The sequence below is a fragment of the Mus musculus genome, chromosome 6 (assembly GCF_000001635.26).
Source record: "Mus musculus strain C57BL/6J chromosome 6, GRCm38.p6 C57BL/6J".
Classification (NCBI taxonomy): domain Eukaryota; kingdom Metazoa; phylum Chordata; class Mammalia; order Rodentia; family Muridae; genus Mus; species Mus musculus.
Window position 1 is genome coordinate 7,301,528 of NC_000072.6, and position 14,344 is coordinate 7,315,871.

At 38.5% G+C, this 14,344-nt stretch overlaps 1 long non-coding RNA gene across 2 annotated transcripts in view; it reads left to right on the plus strand.

The window, feature by feature from the left end:
- The first annotated feature begins 391 nt into the window (after positions 1–391).
- Positions 392–14,344, plus strand: part of Gm19272 (predicted gene, 19272) — a 77,659-nt gene continuing 63,706 nt past the window's right edge. For both annotated transcript variants that reach the window (NR_167656.1, NR_167657.1), the window contains exons 1-2: positions 392–452; positions 1,785–1,912. This is a non-coding gene — a long non-coding RNA (predicted gene, 19272). The remainder of the gene's footprint in view (positions 453–1,784; positions 1,913–14,344) is intronic.

Genomic DNA, 14,344 nt, shown 5'->3' on the forward strand with positions numbered 1-14,344 from the left:
AAGTCAGACTTATTTTCTCTTACTTGACTTTCAGAATCCATCAGATAGATGCTCAGTTCAATTATCGATAAGGAATACAGCCAAGAGTTAGAGGTTGTGCCAGACAGGAACCACTGTTTTCAGTCACATGTTTAAGCATTGGCAACATCACAATGGTATGTTCCAGGCTAAACATTGTTGGAAAATTTTCTCCACTTATGAACACTGTTGCTAGCATGCTGCTTGGGAAAGTAGTTATATTTACTCTTTATTGATCTAAATATTGTCCATTCACATTTTAGAGAAAGTTCATACTATAAACTTAGAATTTATAAGAAATTCCACTGTATAATGTACAGAACAGTTGTCAAGGAACAATGGAATGTTGGATTCCTTTTCTTGTCCAGGTTCTGTACAGTGAGTGGAAGTCACAGGTAAGGAACAGTGAGGAAAATAACCTGTAGGTTTCACAGGTGAGTTGTGCCTTTATTGTTAGCATAATAATGGACTGGGAAGAAATCCACCCTCCCCTTAGAAACATGATAACACAAGCTTTGACCTATCATAACAAGTTTTAGCAGCATGTGTCTTGTTTGTTTTAGGAACACAACTTAGTCCATTCCTCCTTAGCTTCCAGTTAAGATAGTCTTATCATCAGACATCAGTATCTGAGTCATCAGGACAATACTGTAAGAATTCTTCAGCATTGTCAACTTGTTCCAGAGTCAGATTTTCATCACCAATGGCCTTGATAATCATGCCAATTATTTTCTCTGTTGTTCTCTGATTGAGTAGGATTCTTAGAAAATGTAACAGTACGTGTTTCCTTGAATCTTCTTAGCCAGCAGCTATATGTTTAACTTTCCCCAACAAGTTTCTATTTTGTGACAAGTTCATCCTCATTTTGTGACCAGCATGCTACTAAGTGCCATACATTCTTCTCCACTCTTTAAGCCAATGCTTCAACTCTTCTTTCTTTGCTGTCAGAATCTTTCTGTTCCTTGGGTTTGTTTGGTTTCCCATTCTGCTCATTGTTTCCCAGGTAGATTTTTCAGCCTTTATCTTTTGGTTTCTTCTCTTCATTTAATGTGGTGGCCATTCCAACATGGCACCATAATTGTCACACTTGAACCCCCTGGACACCTGTTCCATTTGTCAGAACAGTTTTGCTTTCTGTACTGTGATCAGCAATGCTTTTTCATTTTCTTTTCATCAGTGCTACGATTAGGCATGTCTGTGGGTTTTCTGAAATTTTCAACAGTATTTTTAACACTATGCTGAGCAGAAGCAAGAATAACACAGTGAGTCACACACAGAGATAATCGTGGGAAATCTATGATTGCTTCACCTGGGCTGCACATGAGCTATTTCATGACCCTTTGTAGGTGTTTTGCATGGGGCATCTGGTCACACACTGAAAAGATGTCACAGCTGAAGTAAGTTGGAAAGCTCTATATTCAGTTAGGAGACACAATAAACTATGTTGTGTGCATGGATTTTGTTCTTTAGGGTTTTTTTTTTCTTCTATAACTCATCATATGAGGTCAAGTATTTAATTAACTCTTTGTAGCTTTATAACAAGTTTCAAAAAAAGTTCATATAATTTAGAACAGTTCTGACTTTGAATCAATGATGCTCAATCTGTACTTGTCATTGAAATGTATTGCCCTTAAATTTTAGCTTACCTGTAGAAAGTAGAAACAATTCTAGATACTTGTAGAAGAATGAGATTTACTATTGATATAGTGGGATGGATGGCGGTGAACACTGAGCTCAGCATTCAGGAAATGACTATTGCTTCACAGGAATGATCTACCAAGAACCACTGCATGTACCACTGTGGTAGAAGTTAAGGAGTCTTCATAGGATGCTGGATGAAGGCTGGATACTTCTATATCAGCAGAATGCTTTGTTTTATGGCCTCTTGATGCTGGTAAGCTGGATCAGCACAACACAGATGTTTATTACAGTTGTTGACGAGTCTCGTGCCTTCACGATGGTGCTTGGTGGTAGAAAGTAAAACAGTAAGGGCAGGTCAAGCTCCAGCCTCTGCCTTTCTCATTGCATTCTGAAATATCTGCTACAAAGAAACTGGACCACTGGAGAAACAGAAACTGGAAGCAGATCTGAGAGTTTCCCTGAGCACTTACATCTGTACCATGTGACAAAATACTTAATGAGGAAAGGAGGAAGTGCTGTATTTTGTAGAGTACTCAAGTAGTTGGTAGAGGCCATTCTTGTCCACAAGCTGACATGGAAGTACTGGGATTTGAAGTTGAATTTCTGCTCCATAGTTTAGTGGTCTTTCAGTTCTTTACTACTCCAAGTATGATACTAGCCTTATTATGAATATGCATGGCTGCGTGCAGAAAGCATGTGCACATGCATGCATGCACATGTGCACACGTTCATTTGTGGATGACACATTTTTCTTAGCTTAGTCTCAGTCCTCCCTCAGCTCAAATCACCAGATAATAAACTCAAAGGCTCTTGGGTTACATGTTCATTAGTTGGTATATTTGTGGATAATAAAATTGACAGCATTCCTGCTATAATGGAGCATAATGGGACCATCATTTCATAGCAAAATCATAATGAATCTACTCCCACATGTGGTCATGGATATGACTATGACACTCAGTCTAGCTTTAAAAATAATGAGAACTTCAGATCTGTTCAGTTCGGTATCAAAGGAACCTTTAAGTTAAACTTAATAGTAGATATAATTCAAGCATCACTACTTATCAAATATTCATCTACAATATTTTTAACAAGCCTAGTCAATGATTAGAGTCTCCATATTATATCTGAGGAAGCAATGCATGGCTCATAAACAATTCATATTTATATTGTAATAATTAAGAGTGGAAGAACTCAAACTTTTTTTTCACACTGAACTACATAAGAGGGAAGGAAATAACTAAAATATAAATTTGACTGAGGTTCAAGATGTTTTGTAAATTTTCTAAACAAACAAATCTAAAACTTTCACAAAGATGCTCTTAGCAGCCGCTTCACACTGTAGACTGAGAAGGGCCTAAAGACGTGCCCTTGAGAGTGTAGTTTCAGCCTTCTTTCTCAATATCTCCCTCCATGATTCTGCTGCTAGGGTGTGAGGAAGGAACACAGGAAGCAGTAGGAGGGAAAGTCAGTGAACTTCTCATTGCTAATTCCAGTCCATTACATCTTAGGAATCAGCTCCACTTTCCCAAAGAAGAGGAAGAAAATACTCCTGTCTGAATCTGTGATTGCCCTCTGTAGAGTTAAATGTTCAAAGTGAAGACAACTTTTAAGAACAGAGCAAGAAAGGCATGTAATAACCAAATATAACTACCACCTTCTCTAATATGAGAACCATGTCTTTAAGCGTAAAGTTGTTCTAGCCTTAGTATAGAATATAGAAAAATATGCTTTCTATCTCAGTGAATATAGGTACCAGATTCTCTTTCTTTCCTCCTTTAAAATTTGCTTCTTGGTGTGTGTCATGGTGGGAATCACTTGTCTATGACATACTTCTTCCAGGCTGCCATTTCCTCAAGTACAGGATTGTAGAGGGCCTATGAAGTAATCATGAAAGCCACACCCACATTTGACCATGAGTGGTGTTAAGTGGAGACCTTGTGAAGACATGGGCTGCTGTGCCCTGCCCTTGGAGCTTTCAATTCAGCACATACAGCTGCTGGTCTGAAAGACTGCACTTCCCTCATAGTCTCAGAGGTCTGAGGCGGCTCTGGGTACCGACCTTCAGTAACTTCGTGATTTTAGCCCTGTGTTAGACAGGTGAACGCTCTCTTGGTATTCTACTACTCAATACTCTCTAGAAATTGAGCACAATTGCACATATAGAACAGCTAATGAAAGCTTATTAAATGCAGTTATGTAGCACAAGCAGGTGTACCATTATAGATTGATTGCTGGTCAGGTTAGCTTCATTCAGAGAAGTGTTTTTCTCACTGCAACCTAGACACTGCAGACACTGCAAAATGTTCTCTTCAGCTAAGAGAAGGTGTCAAAAAGACACAGTATAATAGAAAGGACATGGAGTTAGGCAGTCTGTATCTCATCCCACTGCTATGAAACCCAATCCTGAGCAAGTGACTAGTACTCTGTCCTCTCTGAACTATGATCTCCTCAGTCACAAACTGGGACTCATGTCATCAGTCCTGGGTAATGTCACAAATCCTTACTGGGATTAAAGTATAAAATGTGAGAAAATGCAGTACAACACCATAAAACTGAACTTTAAAATGAGGTTGAATTTCATTCAATGCAGAATAAATCCCATCTTGATGACCACATCCAGAAATGTAAGTAATAAGAAAAATAGAATGGATTAAACTCTAAAACAATGGGTGACCACATAGGATATATTTTTAGAAATCCAATAACCTAGCTTTAATATGTATTCATAACATCCATATTATAACACACATTTAGAAATTTAGTTGAAGTATTGTGATTTACTTTTATCTGTTGGTTTTGTATCTTCATATCTTATAGATAATAGTTTCCCAGTGATTTCTCTCACATTACTTAACCCTCAACATCACCCATTACTAATCTTGCCATTCTTCCTTCTGTCAATGGACTTGGCTTCCTACCACTCTGGAGGAAGCAGAGAACTCCATTGTGGAATCTTATGCAATTTTTCTTACTTCTGGTACTCATGGGCTTCATTTCAGCATATATGATGGCCTATTCCCTGGATAAGGAAATTTACAGGAGATGGTACAACTATTCTCTCTTGTAGTATTTCCTCTAAGTCTTTTCTTTAATTACCGTAACAAGTACAGTTTGGACAATCTTAGGGCAGGTAGAAGATGCATGATACCAGCCAGGGCTGTTATTTGTCTTGGGATATGTTGGAGCTACTGTCCAAAACTTTACAAAGTGAAGCTTTCTGGATGCCTCTTGACATTTCTGAGATCTATGTCCTGACAATTTCTACTTCGCAATTCCCCATACAGCCAACAGGGAAAAGCTAAAAGTCCAAGCTGCTAATGATTGTACCCTTACCACATGTAAGATTATGGGAGCACTGGGGTAAATTAGAGAATTGGATATTTAGAATATAGGGTAACATGTGACAATGGGTCAGTGTTATTTATCACAAAGATCATAATGTGTGAATAAATGTATACAATGAATTAAAAACAACTTGGTAGTGCTCTTTAAACATGCTCCTAAGATATCTCACACCAACTGTGCATTCTCCTTTAAGAGCCCAGCAAAATTTTCTCTACTTTGCAAAAAAAAAAAAAAAAAAAAAAAAAAAAAAAAAAAAAGAAAGAAAGAAAGAAAGTAAGAGAAAGAAAGAAAGAAAACCAACAAACAAAGATTTTGTCAGTTAGTCATAACTGGTAAATGTCAGAATTGAGAATTATATCCATGGGCTTAGAAACGATGTGTTTTGCTGTGGTACCACAGTGCTGGAAAGTGAGATCTCTTTAACCTTTGACAGCAGTTAGGGTCCATATTTACTATTTAAACTGAGATGGAAGGGAGGTAGACTTGAGTGCCATTAGTAATGCAAAAGTTGAAAGTCCTGAGTTTTCTCAACAAGGCAACCTGGCCACTGGGTGTTTAGTGTGTGAAGCAAATGAACCCTGGATTTCACTTTCACTCTGCCTAGATTTGCAGTCTTTTGGCTCTGGTTCCAATCAGCTCATGTGCTGAGGAAACCAGATCAAAAGTCAATGGCTCCTTTGCTTGTAAGGCCAGCCTCTTAATTTCCTCAAAGGAATGTTAAGTTACTAATTCACTACTTGATCCAAGTCATCTAATCTCTATACAAATCTGCTTCCTAGGCTCCGTAATATTAGGAGTAGAATATATGATTTCTAAACATCTTTTGACATTTCATTCCCAGGGACTTTGAGCTGTTTAAATATGTAGTGTTCTGAACCTTGAACATTACTTTAGTGTTGGTTTCCACAAATTTGAAATTTTTCATGTAAGAGGGACTACTTTTGATCTCATTTTCTTGGTCATAAATTACTACTACCCTTAATTTTTTAAAAATTTGAAGTCAAAAGAGAAATTCTAGATCGTTGCTACTTGTGATGATGGACAGCATGTTCACCAATCCATGACTTGGATTGATAATCACTTGCTTTATCCATGAGAAACCAGAAGCACACTGCTAAACAGCCTGTGTAAGGCCATTCAGATTGTAGGTCATAAACTGGATTAGAAACCAGAAAGTTTCGATACAGAGTTATCTTTGCCAAGGGCTAACCAGTCTACAGAAGTTCTGACTATCAGGTTCCTCCCTTTAGGTTGAGTTTGAAAAATGAGAAAACCTTGAGGTAGCTTTAAGTAAAACATATTGGAGGAGGTCAAATTCACCCTGCCCCCAATAACTCTCTTTATACAAGCACATCCCCCAGAGTACTGTGCTATTTCATGGTCATGGGTCATGGTAGAGAGCTCCACTTGTAAAGATGTGTGAGGGAGAGAGACATGCAAGCTTCCATTGGATCTCATATAGTAGTCAGTGGTCAAAACTCTATTCGTATCCAGAGCTTATCTTCCTCCCAGAAAAGTAAGATGTCAAATTCCCCCTACTGACGGTAGCCTGCCATCCTCTCTCGGGAACATGCAGACTGAGCTAAGCAAGGTGGTTATTAGGGGTTTTTTTTTTTTTCAGGTACCGTGGCTTTGTACATACAAAGGGATTCTCTAAACAAAGGATTGCCCAGCTGTTACAGTAATTAGGAAGTTGGATCATCAAGACAGAAATCACTGCTCAGAAAGAGCACCATTCCTTTTCTTATTTCGAGAGAGGATTGAGAAACACTTGGGCTGAGTTTTAGAAGCTCTATAAGGATAATGTATATTTTGCACATGCAAACAGTCTTACCAATAATCCCTATTTGGGATACCATGAAAAGTCCAGAAAGAGTCATAGACCAGTTAAGGCTTTCACACTCTTCTCCCAAGTCAATATTCTGCATGTCGGAAAAAAAAATTGTTCTGAGCAATAATGGCTTTGACAATTGATAATGAATAGAGAGAGCTAAGTGTATGTTTTAGTGAAGAATCGTCTCTAACTCAGGAGAAGCTGGTCCCATCAAGAAAGCCCTCAGATAACCTGGTGTGTGATCACTGGTAATAGTGTCGCAGTAGGACGTGCCAAAGGTCATCTTTCTAGATCAGATGGTTGTACTGGCCGGCAGCTGTGTTGTCTCGTTGGTTCCCAAGTATTAAGGTTGAAGTGAAACTCTATAACGTGCTTGCTTCTCCACCCATAACATAAAATTTCAAGCAGCAGACTCTCCCAGAGCTGTATCTGAACAGAGATAAAACAAGGCTCCCGCCTTCACTTTCAGATCTGTTTGACATCATATCGCCAGTGAGTCACGTTTCTTCTTTTATTACCTAGTCTCTTGCCGAGATTGAGAAGTGCAGGAAAAGAAATGCACCAGGGACAATTCACAATGGATCACTGTCAAATTGATCTTGCTGCAATACTGCCCCTGATGCCAAATTCTCATTTACTTGGCAATGCTCATCAGCCTATTCATTAATTGGGTACTAAAAAAAATACAAAAGCAGATGCCAAAGGTACATGAGAATACAGCAAGAAGATAGCTGTCTGTTTGTGAGGAAGACAGGCCTCTCTGGAACACTCTTTATGGGGAATGTTTGCCTCCAGAACTAAATAGATACCCTGAAGGTGAGAAACCATCTACTGTGATCCTTAAGTAAAGGCTATATTGTAGACTCCAGGACACTGAAATTCTATTGTTACACTCAGCAGGTACATTGGACTAAGGAAACACTAAACTATTTGGCTGTAGTGGTTTATTATATAGAGTGCATGCAGGTGAAGGTGATTCCCATGTGGAGATACTGCAGTGATGTCCCCTGAATACATTTCCACCACTCCTCCTTCATTATCACCTATTTTCCCCTTGGAGGGGTTTACAGATTCTGGACTCCTTAGTCTCCTTGCTGTGTCTCTTATATTTTCTTGACTACAGAATTGACAACTGAGTGCCCACCTGTATATAAGTTCAGTAGTTTGGAAGCCCTAAAATTCAGGTGGCTTACTTCCTCAGCAGGTTGAATATTTATAATGTCCACACTGTATCCTACTGTTTGGAGATATAAAGAAATACATTAGTGATACTTTCTTCTTTGCAGTGAATCACCTTCACACTGAAGAGGCAAGTGATAATCTAAACAAAAATTACTAATGTGATACTTTTTTTATTAATAAAATCTCTTGTGCTTTCTAAGAATTATCCAGGTTTGTGCTGTGTAGAAAGATACTTGTCAGGAAGTCACCTTCATTTTGTAGGAAGAATACTTGTTCCCAACATGCTTTCCAGTCTTCCTAAATGAGATCTTAGATTTATACTAAAAAAAAAACCTATCATCTTTTATGGACTTAAGCTGCTTTCTATAGATAGAGGAGAAAAGTTATATAGACTCGTATTACTCTTTGAAATCTTACTTTTTACACTTTATTCTAATAATGTTCCTAAACAAAATTGATAAGTGTCATTTCATAAAAACACAAAAGCATATTTTTTTGGAGACAGCATGCTACAAACAGAAAAAAAATTATAAGGAGGAAAGAAAGACAAAGATAATGAAAATGCTTCAAAGAGTGGAGAGGAAGTTTTGATAAGTATATAGAAATCCATTGAATGATTGTAACTAGGCAACAGGAAGGAGAGAGCTGCAGTAACAGGGAGAAATTGTGAGTGTTTATAAGAATAGTTGTCCCTCGAGATGCCCTTTGTCAATATAACCCACCCAAGCCTACTTGGAGGTGTAGGTTCAGCAGCTTACAGCTGTATATAGCAACTTTGAATTATAATGCATTCTGATTCACCCTTCCATCAAACAACCACTGCTCTAATAGCCTGAGAATACAATATCTTAATTTGAAAGTGGAGTTACTTATTCTGGATTCAGAATTTGTGTCTTTCACCTCATCACCAATCTGTGAGTTAAACTCCTAGCTGCCCACATTATAGTAGGAAGACATGTTATATTTACCATATAATTAATTTATAAGGGCAACTTTACAAATGGAATTACTGCCCAGGTAGAAAACCTCACTTGGTGTCTTCTATCACAGATAACACAGAAGGAAGGAACCAGTATGAACCAAAAGGTCCACACAAGACACAAAATCTGCTGGAATTTTGATTTTAGACTTCCAGTCTCCCAAAACAGTGAGCAACAACCTTGTGCTGTTTCCATGCCACTTGTGCTATCGTTATCCATGGAGACTAAGAGAGATGCTAGCAGCATCCTACTCAGCCTGAGAGAAAGCACAAAGGCTAGTGCTCACTGTTAGAGCCAAGTTACCATGTAGATTCAATAGTTTGTTCTATAAAACATGCCAAAGCTATATTTCTTTGGAATTTCCTGTCATGTAAAAAGATGATATATATGGATGGTCTACAAAAATATTACCTATATCAGTGGATGGCTTTCTACCTATTGCTCAAATCTCTCTAGAGTGCACATGCTTTTTTGCTACTCTTCTATATTGTCTACAAGTCATATAACATTTACTTGCCTAATACTTCTCAATTTGCTTTCCTTTCATCTAGTCCCAAGAGCTGTATTTTAGCTCAGTTCTCCTGTATTCCCATCTGAACTTTACAGTAATTTTCTCAATTATTTTACATAACTCCTGTTTTCCTTCCCTTTTGTCCATTTACATAAACCCAATGGTCCTTCTGTTTCTCAACTAAAATACCTTTATAATTCTACTTTGCCTTCAGACTAAAAATCAAGTTTAGATCAAATTTCCCTATGGCTTTAGTGGTTTGATTCAGTAACACAAGGAAGGTTCCAAGCAGAATAATGGAGGGAGTTTAGCCACAGGATTGCACACACTTGTGGTTAGGAAGGGGATACTGGAAGCTCCTACCACTCAGTCTATCAATAAGCCTACATCACCCATTTTCAATAGAAGCTGAATTTATGTGCTATCTAATATGTTTTCATTAAACAAGAAAACAATGTTTTATCTACTCCTAAAGTCTATATACCCAACCCAGTTCACATATGGAAACACTTGATCTTCTGTTTTAGCTGTTGCTTTGACTCTATTTGAAGAACTCAGATGTGCAGGGATTTCACAGGTGTTAAACTGTACAATGGCCATACATTGTGAAGTCCAAACTAAGAGAAAACGTTTATTTTCCTGCATTCCTGTTCACAACATAGCTCCTCTTTAGGGCATGAAAAAAATTAACATTTAAATCTTATAATAAAGTCATGACTTTTGATAGAAACTTTTACTTCCTCCTCTCTTACTCAAATCCCCATTTCTCAGTTTGGATGTAATAGATAAAATCTCTCAAGAATAATGCCAGGTGTCGTACCTCAAGAGCACAGAAATATGCCCACCAGAAATTCTAGACACAGAGTTAGGTGGTGACTCATGGCGTGTGGCACACACTTTTAATTCCAGCACTTGGGAGGCAGAGGCAGGCAGATTTCTGAATTTGAGGCCAGCCTAGTCTACAAAGTGAGTCCCAGGACAGCCAGAGTTATACAGAGAAACCCTGTCTCAAAAAACCAAAAAAAAATGCATATCAACTTTTGATGCAAAGTTCATGCAGACTGAGTTTTTCCATTCAGTCTCCTCACCAAGCACCCCAAGGGTCAAATTTATTTCTCCTTGCAAAACTCTCAAACAAGCCTTGTATTTTCCACATACATATCTTTTCCTCTGCCTTATACCTTACCCATATCTCATTTAATGCATTATTAATCTGAGATCATTTGGCATTTGTATGTCTGTGGCTTTTTATAATCACAGCTTACTTGAAAATCTCAGGAACTCCATGGATATTTTTATTAGGAAAATACACTGCACACAAAGTTCTGTAAAATTTGAATGCTTTGTACATGTTTAGCATGAGCCCCTTAAGGAACTCTAAGAACTGTCATGCATCAAATAACTTGCTTTATCCTAAGATGTGAATTCTTAAAGAAAATAATACAGAAAAAAGACATTAAATTTTATTTTTACTTTTTCTTATTAAAGTCTATAACCTAAATAGCGCAATCACTACTGAGTTTCACAACTAGCATATCTTCTTATTGAATACTTCAGCATAAGCATCTTATTTGTGAAGTCCTGTTGGAAGTTTCTGGTTTGGAAAGGGCTGTGTTAATATTTAATTTGGATGCTTCTAGCAATGTCTCCTGTCTAGACAGAAAGAGCAATGTCTTTCATCTGATGGATCCTGACTTGAATACTAGTCATTCTTCCAGTGGGGGAAAACAGAGGTGGGCTAGCTGGTGCAATGGAAGGATATTCTTAGCTGCTATCACTTTGCTGTGAGACTCATGTCTCATAGTACTCCCAAAATATTGTTTCTATTAGATCATGAAGGATGTTGAGAGTCCGAGAAAAAGGTGATACATCTCCCAAAGGCAGATTAACATCACCAAATTCAATAGGAGATCTATCAAGTGAACAGAATAGCTGAATCATCTCTCTTAGAGAGCCTTTTTGAGAAACCCAATGAGTCCATAAAGTTCAAGTGAAGAAATTAAATAACCCACTTGTGGTCTCTTCCACTCTGGGTATGTGGCTGCCAGAAAAGAGCAAGTCTGGAGACTTTTTTTAGGTGTGCAAATGTTTATTGGCTTTTATATATCTCACCATAAAATATAATAGTTTAAAAGGACACTGCAGGCCATCTTCCTTCTGAACCCAGCAGAGGCTCCAAGGGATCCAGAGTACTCTCCATGCTGCAGGATCTCTGGATCACCTTGGAATCAAGGGTGAGTGGAGCACAGCTTCAGCTCCAGAGAATCTCGGGGGCAGGGGAAGGAGGGAGGTCTTGTGCCAGCGGGAACTGGATGGAAGAACCACACCCGACCAGGGGCTCAGATCCATTCTGGTTGGAGCCACCCCTGCCATCTTCCTTCTGAACACGCTGGAGGCCACCAGGAGCACTAGAGTACTCCCCACAATGCAGGACCTCAGGATCACCTCTGGATCATGATCACGGGAGGCAGAGCTGAGACCCAGACCCCTTGGGCACCTTCCTTGCCAGACGAGAGTCAGCCTACAGGGAGGGCTCTGACCCCAGGACTCAGAAGGTGATCAGAGCTCCAGACCTCTGGACTTCTTCTCCTGCAAGACTTCTTCCCCTGCAAGAGGAGAGCTTGCCTGCAGAGAGAGTGCTCTGACCACTGGAACTCAGGTGAGCATTGGACTCCCAGGAGTGCTGACAGAGGCTAACAGAATCAAAGGAGGATCAAACTCCATCCAGAGACAGCTTGAATATTAACACCAGAGTTTTCCAGATGGTGAAAAGCAAACATAAGAATCTTACTAACAGAAACCAAGAACACTGGGCATCACCAGAACCCAGTATACACACCAAAGCGAGTCCTGGATACCCAACACACCTGAAAAGCAAGACTTATATTTCAAATCACATCTTATGATGGTGGTAGAAGATTTTAAGAAGGGTATTAATAACTCACTTAAAGAAATACAGAAGAAAACTGCAAAACAGGGAGAAGCCCTTAAAGAAGAAACACAAAAGTCCCTTGAAGAATTACAGGAAAACACAACCAAACAGGTGATGGAATTGAACAAAACCATCCAAGATCTAAAAAGGGAAGTAGAAACAATGAAGGAAACCCAAATGGAGACAACTCTGGAGATAGAAACACTAGGAAAGAAATCAGGAACCATAGATGTGAGCACCAGCAACATAATACAGGCAGAGATGAAAGAGAGAATCTCAGGTGCACAAGATTCCACAGAGAACATGGGCACAACAATCAAAGACAATGCAAAATGCAAAAAGATCCTAACTCAAAACATCCTGGAAATCCAGAACACAATGAGAAGACCAAACCTACGGATAATAGGAGTAAATGAGAATGAAGATTTTCAACTGAAAGGGCCAGCAAATATCTTCAACAAAATTATGGAGGAAAACTTCCCAAAAATAAAGAAAGAGATGCCCATTAACATACAAGAAACCTACAGTACTCAAAATAGACTGGATCAGAAAAGAAATTCCCTCGACACATGACAATTAGAACAACAAATATACTAAATAAAGATAGAATATTAAAAGAACTAAGGGAAAAAGTCAAGTAACATATAAAGACAGGCCTATTAGAATACTCCAGACTTTGCACCAGAGACTATGAAAGCCAGAAGATCCTGGACAGATGTTATACTGACACTAAGTGAACATAAATGCCAGCCCAGGCTATTGTACCCAGCCAAACTCTCAATTATCATAGATGGAGAAACCAAAGTATTCCATGACAGAACCAAATTTACACAATATCTTTCTGCGAATCCAGTCCTTCGAAGGTTAATAAAGGAAAACACCAACACAAAGATGGAAACTACACCCTAGAAAAAGCAAGAAAGTAATCCTTCAACAAAACTAAAATAAGACAGTCACAAGAACAGAATCCCAACTTTAACAACAAAAATAGCAGGAAGCAACAATTACTTTTCTTTAATTTCTCTTAACATCAATGGACTCAATTCCCCAATAAAATGACGTAGACCATAGACTGGCTACACAAACAGGACAAAATATTTTGTTGTCTACAGGAAACACACCACAGGGACAATGACACTACCTCAGAGTAAAAGGCTGGAAAACAATTTTCGAAGCAAATGGTCCAAAGAAACAAGCTGGAGTAGCCATTCTAATATTGAATAAAATTGACTTCCAACCAAAAGTCATCAAAAAGGACAAGGAGGGGTTCTTCATACTCATCAAAGGTAAAATCTACCAAGATGAACTCTCAATTCTGAATATCTATGCTCCAAATGCAAGGGCAGCCACATTCATTAAAGAAACTTTAGTAAAGCTTAAAGCACACAATACATCTCACACAATAATAGTGGGAGACTTCAACACCCCACTCTCACCAATGGACCGATCCTGGGAACAGAAACTAAACAGAGACACATGGACACAAACAGAACTTATGCAACAAATGCAGTTAATAGATATGTACAGAAGATATCCTAAAACAAAAGGATATACTTTCATCTCAGCGCCACAAGGTACCTCCTCCAAAATTGACCATATAATTGGTCACAAATCAGGCCTCAACAGATACAAAAATATTGAAACTATCCCATGCATCCTATGTGATCACCATGGACTAAGGGTAATCTTCAATAACAACATAAATAATACAAAGTCAACATTCACGTAGAACTTGAACAACATTCTACTCAATGATTCTTTGGTCAAGGATGAAATAAAGAAAGAAATTAAAGACTTTTTAGAGTTTAATGAAAATGAAGCCACAACATAACCAAACTTATGGGACACAATGAAGGCAGTCCTAAGAGGAAAACTCATAGCCCTGAGTGCCTCCAAGG